The 19,135-nt window shown below is 36.6% G+C and overlaps 1 long non-coding RNA gene across 1 annotated transcript; it reads left to right on the top strand.

The window, feature by feature from the left end:
- Positions 1-2,522: 2,522 nt before the first annotated feature.
- Positions 2,523-16,703, top strand: LOC107318007 (uncharacterized). Its single transcript, XR_001557103.3, has 4 exons — positions 2,523-4,027; positions 4,809-4,913; positions 14,635-14,743; positions 16,513-16,703. It is a non-coding gene; the product is annotated as an uncharacterized LOC107318007 (long non-coding RNA).
- Positions 16,704-19,135: the final 2,432 nt, after the last annotated feature.

Here is a 19,135-nt window from a genome sequence, read left to right as displayed (position 1 = left end):
ACACACATCGAGTCAACTGAAAGAATATGAAGTCAAACAGGGCTCAAGGGTTGGCTGAGTAAGTGTCATAAATTTTATCACCCTTGATCTTGACACTCATTAGAACACATCCGTGAACAAAACTAATTGAAACATCAGGAAATGGTCAAAAAACAAATGAAAAGCATTAGCAAAAAAAAAAAAACACAAAAAACCCAAACAAAACATTTTTATTAATTTAGAGTAATATACTAGGGCAAGTGGCAAATTAAATTGCTATCCAATTTTTTATTTGAAACTATAACGCGATTATTTATTAAATGAATTAAGTCTATTTTGATGGTAATATTAGCTTTTAAGTAACACATAAGGACCTAAAAATAGTTTAATACAAGGCTTCAGGGTCATGATCCTCCAATATTACTGTAATCAGGAATAGTTCTAATGAATATAATTATGTTGTATTCATGATATGATAAAGGATGTATAATTGAAAGCAAATTAGAGTAGTCAGGTGTTCGGAATCTTACTCATACTGAGTGAAGGCATATCTGGATATTGTGGATATTTCTGAACCAGTTACTATTGTACTCATCCACAATTTCTTCTGTAGTGTCTTTCTGGTTTTGTGCGCATGCGTGCACATTTATTTCATATGTCAAAGATCCTCTAAAGACTTGCTGGCTTTGGTTGCTAATTCTCTACTGCATGATTAAGATGGCATATGATGGTGCTTTGCAAAAGAGATAGAAATAAGTTAGCCTGTAGAAATTTGTAGGAGATGGCAGGATGATTTAACTCCAAACTCGGTCCTTCTGTTTTATTTCTATTCTTTTGAAACTAGTTTCTTGTGTTGTATTTTAAAACACATGTTGCAATGCAGTTTTTCTCTAGTGTGCACTATCAGAGAATCATCTCTGATTTAGAGCTGTCCTTTCAAACTTGCAGAGCACATTTCTTGTTTTGGAGAATCTTTTAAAATGTTGGTGTCTAGTATGACCCAACGCACTGAAATATCTTGTATATAATGCTATTTTCCAGTGAACTGCGATTCTCTGGTTCTGTCAAGGGTAACGCTCATATTAGTGAAGACTAAAGAGAGCATCATTATGTGTCTAGCAATGATAGTCTTCAATAGACTTGTCAAGTCTTAAGCAGTATGTGTAAAAGGTGTGGCACCTTGTTACATCTGATACCTCCAACTCAAGTACTGCTAGGTAGCCACTGCCTTTCTCCATGCAGGCCAGACCTGGCTCCTCGCATCACTCATGCTGAGCTGGCTCCTTGGCTGCAGTCATCTGCCAAACTGTTATGACACTGAGAACCTCACAGCAGATTAAAAGTTTCACAGAGGTATTCAGACATCAGTCACACCACATCTCCTGCCCCCAGGGCAATACAGCTGTAGTTCCCAAGAACTCTATGGGATCTGACTTTGTAGAGAAATAAATATTGATTAGTTAGAACAACTGAAAAAGTAATAACATATAATTTATAATTCTGTCCCTCCACTGTGACCAGAACTAACCATGTTCTGTTGAGAGTAAAGCCTGAATGGAATTAGCACTCATGACACTATGCAGAGAATAGTTTCAGATTAATTTATATGATATGATGATGAAAATAAAGAAGAGACCAACCAAAGTCTTTATAAATCTTGTGTTGAAATAAATACCTTTCCATTTTAATAGTTGTTGACATGGTTAATGTCAGCTTCTTTATACATTAAGGGTATGCAAGTCTCTGTTGTATGATTACTCATTAAGCACATTTGGTGAGGGCCAATTATGTGGAGTTCCTGATAACAGTGGAGCAGTGGCAGCTGTAGGGCTTAGCTTTAGGTTTGTTTGTTGTTTTTAATTTGAATGTGTAGGAGTCCAAAATAAGAATGATCATTTTTACTTTTCTTATTCACTCCATTTTATAGGGGCTTAAGTGAAATTAGGTGAATCAGGCCCTTTGCGTAGTATGTATCATCTTACATGATTTCCAATGAAGGATATTTTCAAATAGGAGCTTGAGATAAATAAATACATAAATAAGATTAACTGAATTTCTCTTGAGATATGGTAGAATTCCAGTTGCCCACCTGAATAAACATATAATTTTATCATCTTTACAGTGTTTCTGTGCTGCTAGAGCACAAAAGTACAGATCCATCTCATGGGTATATAATAAAGGGAAAATAAGCTACCATACCCCTTTCAAAAGAACTAATCAAGTACTAAAAAGCAAATTAATGTAAATAAAATATTGATTAAGAACTAAAAGGATTTTAATTATATTACTTTCAGAAATAATTTAATTTAACCTGAACAGACAACTAAGAGCAGATATTTTGCCTTAGTGTCTTTCAGATTGCTAATTAAAATTTCTAGGAGGAAATTCAAGTTTAGTGACTGGATTTTAAAGATAAATAATGCTTGCTTCTTTTCATAATAATTTTATGAAGGTTTACATAGTGCCAAACTATAATTCTGCATGCATGTTTTCTTACAAACAGATAACCTGGATGCTCCGTGCAAACACTGTGGGTATCGAGCACTCTTAAATTAAGAAAACTTAAAAATTAAGTGTGTTAAATATCTGTCATATGTTTGTAGATTTATATCCACATTGTTTATGGAATTCTTCGGAGATAATTGCTTTCTTGTAAAATGAAGGCAATTATAGTGATAGAGCACTCTTTGTGCTTCCATTGCCACTGAGTAGCAATTTTACTATTTATCTGAAAAGAGATGAATCTGATTCTTTATTCTCTGCCATAATGACTTGATCCAAAATCCAGTGAAGTAAATAAAAATTGCTCATCACTTGATAATTTTGTATAGCAATTGGCTTTCAATGTCACTTCCTACTTTACACTGTATTATTTATAAGACTGCTGATCACTTACATAAACACAATGAGATGGAATGGGGATGCAATAATAAAGAGGCACAACATTTGGAAGATTTCTACAAAGAATCTTCTACAACTACAAATTCTTCACAGAGTATTTAGGCAAACTTTTTGGAATTTAATTAAACTCCTTTTATCTTCTTTAGATGCAGAGTACTAAATTAAAGGGAAAAGGAGCTACCTGTCCAAACTCTTTAGGCAAAAAAAAAAAAAAAAAAAAAGGTAGAATGAACAGTCCTTAACATTAGATTAGGGAGCAGTACCAGAAAATTCCCTTTATGCCAGGACAGAGGGGTAGAACACGCCATGGGGACATGACAAGATTATCTAATCATCATAGAAATGATTTTACTTGAACACAGGGAAGCTTAGGAGTTTGTCCTCTCCATAGGCTTTGTCAGAGATGTGTGATTGAGCTTGATGGACTTGAACTTATAAGGTTGCTTCGTTGTTCCTTTGCCTTAGTCACGAACAAACGAAAACTAATCTTGGCCCGTCAGCATTTTGTGAACCATACAATCCTCTGTACGTGGTACTTCTGCAAGAGTAAGCTTTAAAAATGAAACTCTTGTTCTCTGTAGGCACTAGAGATGCAAATTTGGTGGGACAGAATCTGAAGGCTGCCTGTCTCCTTAACTGCCCTTTCTACAATGTAATATTTCCTTGGTGCTTTGAAGTGGTTGTATTTAAGCTCAGTTGTGTACATACAAAATGATCTCTGAGGATGAAAGGTAATATGAAACTAAAGAAAGACTTTGCAACATAATGCATGAAAGAGGAAGAGAAGTAGAGGAGATGCACTGTTCTTCACCGTTAATCATTCCAGCTGGCCACACCTAAGTTAAAAATGCATTTGCATGTATTTACACAATACACAAGCATGCAATGATACAAACAGTACACTCCATGTTTGTTATGTACATTGAGTGCATGTATGGCTACAACAGAGGTAAATGAGAATGACGCTGAAACATGAGGTGTAACCTAAAGGGAATGTTTTAACGGCTTGATGTTCAGTGATGTATGAATGTATGGAGCTGACATTTGCAAATTTAAGTTATATATTCTGTTTTCATTTCTTGACCCTGTCAGTAGAGCAATCCTTCCACCAGACAGGAAAAAGGAAGAAGAGACATAATTCTGAGAGGTAAACTGCACTTGCCTTTCCTTAGTGAGCCCCAGTCTGCCCTTTTAACCTTTATCTGCCTCCCTTTGTCTAAGCTTTACGTATCCAAAACTTGGAAACATAATAATATATTAGATATACTTACTTCATTATGCGAAATTTTAATTAAAAACTTCTGTTCCTGCAAGTCCTTAAGTATTGCTTCTTATTTCACATCCAGTAATACCAAGTGAATATTGCTGTCAACTGATCTTAACCCAATTCAGTATTTTTTGTTCCATTAAAATCAAAGGAAATAGGGAACTTAATATTTCTCTTAATCTGGGCAGCAGTTTCCACTAAAACATTACAAGTTTTTTGAACATTTACTATTACTTCTTTTTCTTATTCCATCAAATTCTTCAGTTTCCCAACTTTAAAAGCCAGGAAAATAATGCTCTAGTAGGATATTGTGAGGATGAGTAAGTCTGAGATGTTTAGGTCCTGCAGTTACTCAGGCCATAGGAATAGGTCAGACAGGATCCTTTTCTTTTTCCCTGTCTTATTAAATGGTTTTATCTCAACCCACAAATTCTATTTTTTTCCCCTCCAATTCACTCCCACTGGAGAGGGAGAGGGATGAGTGAACGAATGTGAGGTGCTTAACCACCTGCCACTTTAAACCATAACATCTGTATACCAAGTTCATGAAAGGTCGTAATTTACAAAAAATGCTGTATTTATTTAGACTGTTCCATTTGTTTTGTGATTTTCAATCAAATTCAATTCTTATTTATTCCTCTTTCTGTCCCTCCTTTGACAGAGCCTGATGAATATATATGTTTGCAATTTCCCTTGAAATCTGCACAGAAAATAGGAGTCAACCCTAAATTCAAATAAATCACTGCAAAGACTCTCTGGCTGACAGGTATGTCTTGCCTGAATGTGCCTGGTTGTGTGCATATGTGTCTGCTCATTCATGTGGCTGACAAGGTATCATCTTAACAGCCTTTAAACTGTGACCCAGATGTGGACCTTCCATAGAAGCATTTAATTTCATGAATTTCTCTTTAAGGTGAAGGGTGCAGATCTACCAAAAAAAGAAGAAGAAAAAAAAAAAGTAGGGAAAAAAAAAAAAAAGAGTAGGAAAAAAAATGTGGATTATGTCAGCAGCGGATTATATATCCCATATACCTCAATATTTGTTATAAGATTTTGACTGTTTGATATAAGTTGGATGAATCCTACAAAGAAAGTTCTCTTCAGGATATATTTAGTTGTTAAATCAACTTTCCTTCATCATTTCTACTTCTCAGCCATCTGTTCTCTAGGAGATTAATAATTTGATTCAGTTGTGTCAAAGCAGTTGAAGTGAATTAAGCCCATGAGAAAGATTATAAGAAGCACCAAGCACCAATTTTTTTCTTTCTTTTCCTGTGTGTCATGTGGCTTCTTTTTTCTTTCTCTCCATTGACTGCTTAACTGCAAGCTGCTTCATTGTACGCAGCCATTCGTGGTCCTGAGTCTAACAGGTGAGTTACACCTCTACTTACAGTTTCCAGCCTTTAAATTCTTTTAAGTGGGGCTGGCAGAAGGACAATTACCAACTGTATGCCTGGAAATCTCTAATAGAGTTTCCTGGTCTTTTTGCAGCTGAGCAATGCTAAAGAAAATTCTTATGTCATTTTCCTTATAGGAAAGTTAATAGGTAGGCACCCTTAAGGAAAGAATTTGCTTGCTGGTTGCACTGAAGACAGTATTTTTCATTTATAGAATAATATGAGAATATGAATCTAGATATTCACCAATTATGTCACCCAGTGAGCGAGCTCAGTAGATTAGACATAGAGAAGATATTAATCATTCCTTGCTAATTACCATGAGGTAACGCTTACCTTTCTTTATATAGCACTTCAGAGTGGGAAGAGATAACTGTGTTTCTGTGGGGTGGCTTGTGAACTGGATTGACGATACTGGGTTGAGGGAGTGGTTGAATTTCTGGAAATGTGTGGAGGTAAATACTTACATGAACATGGTAATACTATGCCTGCAAAATGCTGACTCTGGTACGTGATGTGGGTGAAGATCTCCATGAGTAACACTAAAATGATGGGGGCTAGAAAAAGACATAGTTAGAGGGACAGGTAGGATAGAGATTTCACCAGGCCCCCCTGCCTGAAGTGATAATCACTGACTTGGCTTTTGAGAATGGAAATAGACTGGAAATGTTGAGGCTGAGGGGTGCAGATTATTCAGGAGTGACAGCAGACAGTGATACTGTGATGTGTTAAGTGAGAAGTACTGTTGACGGCACTGGGAGATCCTGGCATAACCAGTGGGGAAAGAAAGCTCATGATTCTTGTGCAGATGAGATTCCATGAACGTGTAACCTGGTATTGTTATATCATACTGTACACTTATCATGGCTGCTGCTGTTTTCTCCTGTAGAATAATAATAATGATATAATTATTGCTGACAGGCAAAAGGGAAGCGAGTTACACAGCCTCTGTGTTCATTCTGAAGTTGTCACTGCTGACTAAGGGGAAGATGGGAATATAAATGGGCCAAATCTACTGCTGCTATCAGTAAATATGGTTCAGAAGCCTGGAGGGAAGGGAGATGACCAGTCCAGAGCCAGTTTACCTGAAATGTGTTCTCACAATGCCCAAGTATTCACAGTAACATGCCCTAAAAAGTAAGCAGCTTAAGGTGTCTACGTTGCAGTGCATTGTTTGTAACTAGAAAACTACTAGTAGGTGTTAATAGGTTACTAAGTCAATTAGTAGATTAGTTCATAGAGTAGTAGGTAAGGCACTATTAGATAATAATACTAGGGACTGATTATAAATATATATACGTATATTTAATGAATTAATGTGACAGGTATAGTTATGTCTATTTTTTGAAAAGATGGCAAACATTAATGCTGAATAGCCACAGAGGAATGCTCTTGAACTAGCAGAAGAACAGAATTACATTTGCAAATAATGATAATACAGTGCATATTTTCAGATAGCGTATGGGTTCATAGAAAGATGGAGATTACTTGGACACTACTTCTGAACACTGAAACCACTTATGTCCTGCCACTAAATCATTTGTAACATCACACAGACCCAGTGCAGTGGAAGTGGTTGTTGCTTTGCCAGGTCAGCTCGTAGTGCTCTCCTTATGGCTGATGAATTTCTTTGTGCATTGTGGCATCTTCTGAGAGTTTGATCCTCTCCATGCAGCAATGTGATTTGCTGCTGATAGAATAATGGGTGAATGAGTGAGGAGGAATGCAACTTTGTGAGCTAAAAGGCCACCTGGGCTTGTCAAGTCAAAGTCATGACAGTCAGTGTCCTTTCTTTCTACATAGCCACGCTTTACTCTTGCAGAAACTGTGAACACTTCTAAAAGTTTATTTGGTTTTCATTTCTTCTGTGTCTTCTTCAAACTGAAAGTTTCAGAGCCAAGTAGGAAAAAAACAAAACAAAACAAAAACAAACAAAAAACAAACAAAAACCAACAAAAAGAAAAACAAACAATAAGTATGTTAGCTAAAGAGGTTAAAATATTATCATAAAATATGTGAAGGCTGAACTAGGAACTAGGAGAGAGACCTTCCTGCAGGAATCTCAGTCCTGTTTTACAGTTGTACAGCTGCCTTATGATCTTGCAATATAGCATTTCATTTATCCTCTTTTGTTGATATTGTTTGGTATAAGATAACTATGTTCCCTTTGAAAAAATATAGAAATGCCTACGCTCTTTCTATTGATTCTGTACAGCTCATAAAATGCTCTTCTTTTTTTTTTTTTATTTCCTGACTTTGATTGGAGATTTTACCACCCTGCCCCATGCAACACTGATGCTGCACTTCATCATTACATTTTATCTATGCTCATATTGCTGTATTCTATAGAAAACTGCCAGTGAAAAAGTACGATGAGAAGAAATTGATTTGAAAAAATGGAAGAGAAAACCAATAGTATTTATCAAATGGTGGGAGTGTATCAGGTAGATCTAATAATACAGAGCTTTCATGAGGATCACTTTTTGAACATTCAGACCAAGTCCTGCTGGATGGAGGTCACTGAAGTAGTTGTAGCTTGCATTTCACAATAGAGTGTTACAATGAAACAGAATCCCTCTGTTATGCCTGGACTATGAAACAATGTGGCTATTATAGAAGCATTGCTTGTACATGCCACTTTGATTACCAGATTTTCCCTTGTATAATCTAAATTTTTCAATTGCTGTTATCTCTTGATTTATTTATTTATTTTCTATGTTTACCAATAATTGTTATACTCCATTCAAATCGCTTTGCAGAGTTTATTAGTAAACAGTGGAGACCAACCAATGAATTTTTTGTTCGTGTTCATATGATGTTGCTGTGATGCTGCAATTTAATGTTGAGGTCCACCCCAATTTAAAATGTTGTTATTTTGTCTTTATCCATAGTGACAAAAGGTATGGACATTAATATCCCTGCTGATCTGAATATGTAAAGAATTCTTAATGTTAGACTTTGTAATCCTGGCTAGAACAGGAAGACAAGTGAAATGTCCAAAGTCAGATTCCACAGTTTTTGGAAGACAGTGGGAAAATGTACAGGGGTTTCAGATCAACTTCAGAGTCATGTCAGAGAAGAGTGGTAGATAGTAACTGCTGGTATGGCTGATGTCTGTGTGTGCCACAAATCAGAAAGTGTTAGGGAACTCACACAAAAGTAGAGAAATCCATTAAACTCTTTTTGTCTCGGCTTAGAAGCACATTAATCTTCCATCTATTCTCTTTCTCGTTACAATTCTGAAATTACAAGCATTGCAAAAAGCAAAATATGTCATGTCCTTTTCTAGTTAGTCCATCATAGAACAGTAGCATTTCAGAGACATTTTTTGCTCTGTTGTACATAAAATGTGAGCATGAGAATCCATTTTAATTCTTAAATCTTGACAATTTCTTATACTCGGAGAAATGTTCATGAGAAAAATCACTAATCCAGGGAAAAAAAAATGCAAAAAACATGAGCTTTCATAATGAGGAAAGGGTACAAAATTATTGAGCATCCTAATGATACTTCTGCAAAAAGACTTTCTTCTAGTGATCTGTCAAAGTTAATCTGAGCTGGTTCAGAAGTATTCCTGTTCAGTCTGTCGTTAAGAGGTTACTTGTATGTTTATTTACTTATCCATTTTTAAGCAGAGTGAAAAGATATAAAGATGATAGCTGCCATTGCCAGAGGTTTGTGTCCTAGTCCTTTTATCTGAATTACATTACAGGGCCTTACACTTTATGTCATGACATAATTATCTTCTATCCATGCAGTATAAGAAGGTGTACCAACCCATAATTCTCTATGGCTTTCCTCTGGCATTACTCTTGCTTTGGGGATAAAAGATGAGAGGAATTGTTAAAAGAACATCATCAGATTGTTGTTTGACTTTAAACTCTAATCTAGAAGTGTTCTTTAGCTGGAATGAAAGACAGATAAGAAAGCAGGAAATGATTTATGTAAAGACTTAAGACTTCCTCACAGCTGGATCACCACGTAGTGTTAACAGACATTCCTGTATCTGCTGTACTGTGCAGTTTTGCTTTCCTTAGAGTCACCAAGTTTATCCAGTGTTATATTAAGGCAAGTTACACCAAGGAAGTCTATACATGTTTGAATGCTTTCTATAATTTGTTATCAGTCAGTATTTTTTAATTCATTGTAATGTAGTAATTTCCCTAAGTTCTGTATATATCTGTTGTGGAACATGAAAGAAGCATCTGCTTTTTGATAAAGACATTATCCTAGCACAAAGAATGCTTCTTCAAGGCTGAGTGAATTGCTTGACAGAGGAGACTAGTATTAAAAACAAATGCCAGTTGCCAAAATGAAGGCTCTAGAAACCTCTTAAGGTATTTCTGTCATGGCTACTATGTCAATAATTCACACAATGAGGCCCCCAATGGGAACATTAACCATTTTTAGCTTGGGGATCATTAAATTGCAGCATCACAGCAACATCCTTGCAAAAGGATGAATATTCAAAATATCGTCATCACTAACTTAGTGTAATCTGCAGAAATAGGGATGTTCTGCAGCCTTGCGGGGCCCTGTCTGCAGTGTAATTGAAATCAGGTTATTCTGCAAGAGAACATTACTGCCTGTTTGATAATATTAATTAAATGAACACCTCTGGTGCAGGGGGTAATTCTGAGTTCTTTCAGTACATCTGAGGGGCTTAGTAATCACCACATAGTCCAGAGAGTCTAATTATGATGGTGGAATGCAGGTACACAGTGGATATACTCTTATCTTCTGTGGGCCCTGAAATGCTCTCTCAAGTCCAGAGTGGCTTGCACATGGGTTCAGAGAGCTCATGTTTGGCTTATTTTGGTCGGATTGTGGAAAAATAGCAAGCTCATAAAGCAAGCCCTGAATGTTGGCTTGTGTGGGGCTTGTTGGCATCTGTGTGGAGGTTCTGCCCACAGGGATTATTGGAGACACAGAAGCCCCAAAGAATATTCTGAAACTAATGTGGCGTTAAAGAAGTCAGTAGTGCCTCTAATTCTGATGAGCTGGTATTTGTGAAAACAGAATAGGTATATGTATACAATGTTTACATATTGTCCATGAGTTAAAATGCTTATATGTGTAGGTATTACAGATGTGTAAACTGGGGAGTAAGAAGGAAGACAAATTCTGGAAATGCCAAACAAGATGAGCTTCTGGCAGATCAAATACACCCCAGTTGGGAGGGGGGAGAAGGGATATAAAAGGATATTTACAGCATATCAGAACAGCCTTCAGAACAAACATTTGATTACAATCTTTTGAAGTCAATGCAGGTCAGTTAGTAGTATTTTAAGATTATTTGGAGATCATGGAGAAGAATTGAGTACTGACAAGCACCCTGACAGGACAGGGCTCTCTCTTGAGCTCAGATTCTTGGGCAGCTGCTGCATTTGCTTCATCTGAAGGCCATATTTTCCATAACAATGGCACTCAGAGAAGTCTGATTCACACACTGGCACTGTGATGTATCACTTTATTCCTCAAACACCAGGGTGCGTTGTTCATGTCACATTACATTTGTGTTACAATTAAAGCCAATATAAGAGTCTGACACAGTTTTATATGATTGTCACACAGTAGATTGTGAGCTGAATGAACTTAAAAAGCAATCAAAAATAATCCTGAAGCTGGCCTGGGAGAGGAATAAGTGTTAAAGATTAACTTTGTAACTATTATGTACAATTATACTGTATGGATATCTCCCTCCATAAAATATCTAAGTGTGTGGGTGGTTTGTTACCAAGGGTTTGTCAGCCTTCACCACTTACCCCTCATGCTTATCCTCACATAAATAAAAGTTAACAAACCTTCACAGCCAAGTGTAATGTGACAGAATAAAGAAAGCAAACTTTCATTAAATATCAGCCAAAACTGTCAAGCTTATGCTAAAGTGGCCTGTGGAAATGTATCCAAAACAAAACGGTGGGAGTCTGCTGCTCCAAGCGTTGAAGGCCGGACTGGCCATGGTATGATGCTGTCACACTGCCCAACTGTGCTCCTCTAATGTACATGATTTTGTTAGGAGCAAGACAGTTAACAGGTTAAAAAGCGAATCAAAGTACGTACATACTTATTCAGAATTCTGTGTTTGTGTTTGTTTTGTATTTTTTAATGACTACACAGGGAATTAAAGTTCTGTATTTAGGCCCTTAGAGGGAATGCCTTAAGGAAAACATCCACAATACCAAAGAATGAACAGTTCAGGAAATCTCTTACTGACAGATAATTTTTATCTTTATAGTGTCTCCTTAAATCACCTTCTGAGGTGCACACAAGTGTTGTACTAGGCTTCCATGTGAAAACCAGAGGGAAGCAATTTTTCTGAGCCAGTGTGTTGGTGTGCTCAAACAAAATAAGGACCTGAGAAATAATAACTTAATAACAACTAATACCTAATTAATAATTATCATAGCAATGGTCAGGATAGCTTTGATCTGGTCGGATAGCTAGGACCTTTGTTAAAATAAAAAGACAACAAGCAACAGAAGCTCAGCGCTTTATGGAAAACATGATTCAGATGAAGATGTTATGTGGTGTATATCAGACTTATGAAATTTAATCCTAGTTCAACTGAAGTTGTTCAGAATTTGCCACTGGTGTCAGCAGGTGTGAAATTTTATTTCCAATATAGATGTGATAAGGAAATCTTTTCTTTTTTTCTTCTTCTGATTTTGCAAAATAAACTAAAGCAGAGACATTGCCAATTTTTACTTTGTAGGTACACTTTACAATATTTCTATCATGCCATAGTCATTTGAATAGATGTTCTTGGTTTCACAGAGAACAAACAGAAGGACACGTGTTACTTAGGTGCTTATTTTTGACATTACTAGGATTCTTGAACACTTTTGCTGGTGAATCTATAATGCAGGGATCAGTACATGGAGGTATAATACAGGATCATAAAATACACTCCAAAGTTACTTTTTGATAGTGAGAAAGTTAAAGAATGTTGACTGATGAAAATGCTTAATTATGAGCGCTTGATTAAAACTTACTTAATTCCAACATAAAACATATAACTTACGTATTTCAAATCTATAATGTTGTAAAGTTGAGGATTTTAGCAGAAATCTTGTAATGGTGCTAAGCCAATTTTAGAGGCATACCGTGATAGCCTTTTCTGCTTACAAACAGCATTTAATGCCAATAGATTTCCACTGAACTACAGACCACACCAGTATGTTAGTTGTTTTGTGCTGCTTGTGTTCTGTGTGCCTCTAAATTTTCCCAGTTGCCCACTTCCTGCTTGTCATCTTTGCTTCCATTAATAAATCGTATGATGTACGTATCCATAAGTAAGCACTAAACCAAGCCTCCTTCACTTAAACAGTACAGCCTTACGTGAATTGAACACTTGGAAGTAACATATCTTCTGTACTCAAGTATTAGAAATAATTGAAATATTGGAAGACATAGATCTTATGCACTTGAGTGGTACTTGAGCTGATAATTATAGACAAAGCTTAGTAGATGGAAAAGAGTGTTTGGAGAAAGGCAGTCTGCTCCAGGAAAAAATATATGTATAAATGAAGCAACATGTGAGTGGCTCTGCATTATGTTCCCCAGCACTGCTGAGTTCAGAGTGAGACTACACAAAGCACACCTGGATCTGCACACATGATATTAATCCATTAACATCAGTGCTCGAATTTAACTCCATAGGGAAATCACAAGTGATAGAGGAATGTTATGAGAAACACTGAGTTCAGTAACGTTTATCAATGGCATGTTTTGTGATACTTTCATTTTTAGATATAATACTTGCCAAGCAATCCCAAGCCATTAAATTTGAGCTGCATATCAGATATAAAGCAATACGGAAAACAAGATAAGCACTCCACCCACAACCTGGCACTGTAGCAGTTGCTGGAGGTAACAGGTTGTCAGATCAACTATTTGGCCTCTCACTTTTTTTCAAAAGTAGCAGGTTATTTTGTCATATTAGAAACAATGGATCAGCTACTCATAACTGATCAAATACTAAGTGAAAATAGTTATACTTTGTATTACAGAAGAGTATTTCCAACACAGACTTCTGTTTACAAAAGGCTTTCAAACAATGCTATTTTCTTCTGAAATGAGTTTCAAATGGCATGTGTTTTTACAATTCTCTTTAAAATGAATAAACATATTTTGTATGCAGGGGCCAGAATTAAATGCATAGTTTCTGGAGTGAGTGTGACTGACCTTGTCCAGGGAAAGATTTGTAACATCTTATGTTGTTTTTGTTTGTATGCAAATCTGTAAATCTAATATGATTATGAGTTTTATAAAAGAGGATAGGCCTTACAAATATTCCAGCCTACAGTAGGGAAAAGTCATACATGTAAACCTGCAAGGCAGATGTAAGAAAAATCAAGGTTGCAAGTACTGTAAGCCTTATCCAAGTTAATAGCTCTGTCAGAGGGAGAATGAGTTGAAAACTGGGCTAGACATAAAACAGATCAGTATTAATCTTATTTAAAGGTTTTCAGAGGAAATAGGAAAACACTGATGGATTTGTTAGTGAGATACAAAATCTAAATCTCTTCCAATCCACCCCTGTTATCTTAGGCTCAGTCTTAAAAAATATTCAGCTGACTTTGGGTGGCTTTGATTGCTTTGTATTATCTTCAAAGTAGCGACATTTTTACAAAATTCCTTAAGTCTCCTTCCATAAATAGACAAACTGGTGATGTTTCATAAAGGGAATATCCACTGACCTATTGTAAAAACTCTCCATGTTCTATTAAAACTAAATAAACAAGCATTTCTTCAGCAGCTGACAAATCTTGATAAGGAAAAGAGGCAAACAACTTACTAAAAAAGCCGTATAGAGTAAAAAAAAAAGTGTTTTCCCTCCTCAATTCAATAGAACTCCCTCATACCAAAAATCTTGGTTTCCTTAACTGTTAGATAATAATGATAATTAAGTTAACATATGAGGCTCTTGGTAGCATAGATTTATTGAAGGACAAACTACTGCTACAATGGTTGGTTTCTCACTATATTTATGCTTTCATGTCTATTTTCACAGATATCTACTGGGAGGGTTCCTTCAGATTAATGCTCAGCTCTTTATTCTCCTGTGTTGTATCTTTATTTTTTAAGGATACATAGGTGACTTTTTATGGATCACTCGGAAGAAACCAACCATCTTACCATCCATGAAGACTGAAGTTAAGACGTGTGAGATTTTGAAACGTGACAGTGAAGGAAGGTAGGAGATAATCATGCTCAAGTCATAACCAGAAGCCTGGAATCAGTAATAGCTCATTTCTGCCTCTACCAAACCAAAGTCAATGTTCAGATCTGCCTTGAAACTTTTCCAGCCATACCAATTAGCCCACAGGTAGTTTGGCTTACATCTTGCCAGCTTGTTCACATACTAAGAACTCACTAAACTGTAAATCCTATAAGTAATGTTTTCTAGTTCCCTAGCCTAAGGAACACTTTTCAAAAGCAAAATTAATACCTTGATCTGTGAGGGATGAATTCTACAGATATATTGCAAAGGTATGCCTTCCTAGGAACACTTTAGTTCCATTAAGTTAGATATAGTAGTAGACTAGGAAAAGCTTATGAATGATTTTCCGGTTAAATTCTTCTCACTGTCACATTTTCTCTGTCAACTTGTGATTCTCAGATTAGGTCTTTCTGAGAAGAATCAAGTACCACTGCAATTGACAACCACAGATTCTTGATTTCATTAGTGTCTTCAGCTAGCCAGCAAAACTGGCCACTCTGTAGTTTGTCATCATCTTGGAAACTAATTTGATACTGCCCTATGAAATGACCCCTTACTAGAACATCCTGTGTAACTGGTACGGCACAGGGATTTTCTGTCCCAGATACAGCAGAGATCATCTAATCATTGAGGAAACAGTGAGAGTACTCCCTGTCAGTGATGGAGGAGGTTACTTTAACTCATATCAAAAGTGCCTTGTGAAGGAGAAGAGCATTTTCTTTCTCCTTGAATGTAAAGGAATGATTGGTTTAAAAAGAAATCAGTTATATATATATCAGTTGTCACCATATCACAAAGAGAAAATTAACTTTAGCAGTTCACCCAGACAGGGTGGAGGGCAGACTGGATGCGTTTGAGAAAAAAATATTAAGGAGAGTAAAACAGGTCGGTTATTAACAGAAGATATATAGGGCCACAATTACAATCTGTTGGCTTGTGAAATGTGGGAGAGATTCAGCTGCCATTTCATACGAGTATGTTTATAATGGTTGTGAATGGCAAACTATGAATAGGAATGGATGTTTGCTTCATTCCTCCATTTCCATAGAGATTTGTTTTTCTGCTAGCTTAAAAAATTCATTTTGAAATCTTAAAAAAAAAAAAGGATTTTATTTATGTTAGTTGTTGATATGCTACATTCATCTAAAAAGTTATACAACTGTATTACTGACACTGGGATCCAGTAGAGGGATAGAACAGGAATTTTGGAGACTAAAAATACAAGCAGTGGCCTAAATAATTAAAAATTAGAGATTTACCATGTATGAAAATGAAAGATGTTTTAGACGTGCTAGAGATGGATAACTTGAGTAGTTCATTATCCTGATACTGCTGTAAATAATATATATTATTCAATATTATCACACTGAACAGAGTAATATAAAATGTGTTCTTGGTCTTTAAGTTTCCAAGAGAACTTTGAGAACCTAGGAGGTGAGCGGCTCTCTTTGTCTTGCTTTCCTCCTCTTTTATTTATTATAAAGAAGAAAGAGAGAGGCAATATTGTCTGCCTGCTGTCCCTTCTCCTGATGGAGAGAAGTTTTATGCCTGGTAAGGTCATGCAAAATAGGTGATGGTGCATATCTAAGGCCATGTGATGATCATCCTGTAATTCAATAGGCAATAGTAAATAAATCCCAAACAACTCTGGACATATTTTATCGTAGTTGTGTACTTACTGTGGTATGTCATTATCATTTACATGAAATAATGTTAAAATAATATCAAATTATGACTTCTAGGACTGTAGTGCTTCTCCAACATTCTATTACACAGTGAAGAGAAAAGGATGCATATTAAGGCTGTCAGTTTAGACCAAGGCCAGCTGGTACTGTTTTGTTACTCCAGAAAGACATCAGGTCAAGATACTTTGATCAGAGGAAGATTTGATGAACCTTTTCCATTCTCTGCTACGTCACTGATACTTCAACAGGTATTGTTGTTACTTCCTTAAAAAGTACTATAGGCAGAGCAGGATAGTGGTGATGCTGGATATGGCCTGTAAAATGCCAGTCCAGTGGCCATTTATATGAAAGCTTAGTTGATGTACATTTGTGCTTACATAAAGGTTTACCATTATGGGAAAGATGTTTCGTGAACATTTTGAAACAAGCTTCAAAATATTCCCAGTTTTAAAAAGCAGAAATGTAAAGCCTGTTCTAATCGCATAATTTGTACTGGAAAAGACATGAGGTAAATAATTTCTTCTCCAGCTGCAAATAGAGATGATCTTAATGTTGGTTAAATAAACATTACCAATGAAGTCAAGACTATAAGTATTTTGATGGATTAAGAGTAGAAACTCAAAATCACTTTGGAATGTTTCCCATTAACACAGATAGCAATGAGGCAATAACTGGAACAACTTAGCAATTTCTTCCTATAAGCATTTGAAAGAGAATCAGTCTACAATTTTACATCAGCCTGTCTGAATCTCTTTCACTGCATCACATTTTAAGCCCAGGCTACTGGGACTCTGGGAACTACTGATATGTAGCAGGGGAGTTGAAAAGGATGAATAAAAAAAGCCCAGTGTTCTGTGTGAGCTTTCGGATATAAACAATTCCAGCATCAGAGCAATAATACAACTTAAATTTAAAAATAATAATAATAATAAAGTCTTAGTTTAGAAGGCTCATGGCATCTGAATGAGTTGGATTCCTGATGAAACAGTCCTGTGCTCCTAAATCAGAAACATATTTTTAAATGCAGATTCCTCCCTGTCGTTTGGATGGTTAGTTACTGAAAGAGAATTTATAAAGATTCCTTATATACCAGTGACCTGTATGAGGTGTGAAGCTCCACTAGAAATTATCCAGTTTCTTGAGTAAAAGGTGAGAAAAGATTTGAAAGTCTCACTGGCAAAAGTCGAGGCACTGAGATATTCCACCATCTTCTATTATGTGCTTCTGTATCTACTATGACATAAAGAATCAGGAAGCAGCTGCTGAGGAAACCAGCAGCAAGGTCTGACACAAACAGAACAGGCATTTCAGGACTTAATTTTTTTGTGCACTCTTTCATTTTATTTGACTCATTAGCTTCAATTCTAAAATACTGTGTTACATTGTATTATATGTTGCATTCTCATATCTTATTTAGTAAATTAGTTTGTCTCACCTCACACTGTTGGAACTGTTTTCTTGTTTTTTGGCCCTCCACTCTATCCATTCCACCATTTCAATTTCCCAAAGCATGGGCAAGTGTGTTACCCTACCCCACAAGACATGGAACTTGACAGGACAAGCCCATAAACTGTTTGTATGGAATGACCTAAAGTCCCAGCTAAAAAACATTCTGGACTCAAACAACCTCAGGTGACGTCAGATGAAAGGAGGTTGTAGCTGGATCAGTTTACTGCAAATCTGAAATACAACCAGATATTCAAAGACCTTCTGTAAGATAGCATGAAATATATAACATAATCATTCAGCAATACGTTATCCTACAATTCTTTTTCTTCCTGCTTCTCTCATTGCTAATAAAACAGATGCTCTTTGGTTTCAGGCTTTAACCTATTTTTAGATTCTTTTTATGATGTTGGCTCTCTAAAATGTAGGAACTGCTGCTGGGAAAAAAGAAAAGCTATTGCTGCGAGGCAAGAGAAGGGCCTACAGGTGAAGTAGCCTCTAACAGTAAGAGCCTTAATCTCACGTATTTGTTTCCTCACTTCTTTTGTTTTTGTAAAGTAACTCTGGTCCCTTAAACACATGGTATCAAACCTTTTCTGCCCCTACTTAAGCATTACTGTGATATCAGCTATAATGGGACAGAAAGTACCACGATAATAGCAGGGTGGCAAAGTCTTTACTTGCAGTAACTGAGGATGGTCCCAAATACAGCAGCCACGAACACAAAAATGAATGAAAAGAGTGGCTTACCTTTGGAAGGCCTCAAATAGACAGTGATATCCAGTGATTAGTCCACATCTCCGCTGCCAACCCTTAAATAGAGTCTGGGAAGGGGCAGATCCTGCCTCCACCCCTTCCGGTCACTCCAGTGAACCGCATGCACCTGAGCTCCCCTGGGTTGGCCCTGCCTTCCCACCAGGTGCTCAATCACTGGTTCATGTTGTGAGTCAGCATTTCAGCTACACCAGCCAAAGTCCTTCATTAGTGCAGCACCAGCTGATGAGTCCCATCATTCATAGGGGCTGCAGAGCAGGCATGGTCTCAGTGCCTGATGTTTCTATTGCTGTAGGAAACATGCTGGTCCTAAGAGGAAAAAAGTGTGGAAGAGCTGTTATTTCAATGAAAGAACCTGACAGAAAGGAGGTGAGTGTTTGGGGAAGCAGTGAATGAAATGGTGCCAGCAGAAAGCAGGCATTATTTATTGCTTGTGCAGTAAGAGCTCATTTTTTCAAAC

The sequence above is a fragment of the Coturnix japonica genome, chromosome 12, assembly GCF_054131305.1.
Source record: "Coturnix japonica strain WE chromosome 12, WE-NBRP24, whole genome shotgun sequence".
NCBI classification, from domain to species: Eukaryota; Metazoa; Chordata; class Aves; order Galliformes; family Phasianidae; genus Coturnix; species Coturnix japonica.
This window is presented reverse-complemented; position numbering and strand designations above follow the sequence as displayed.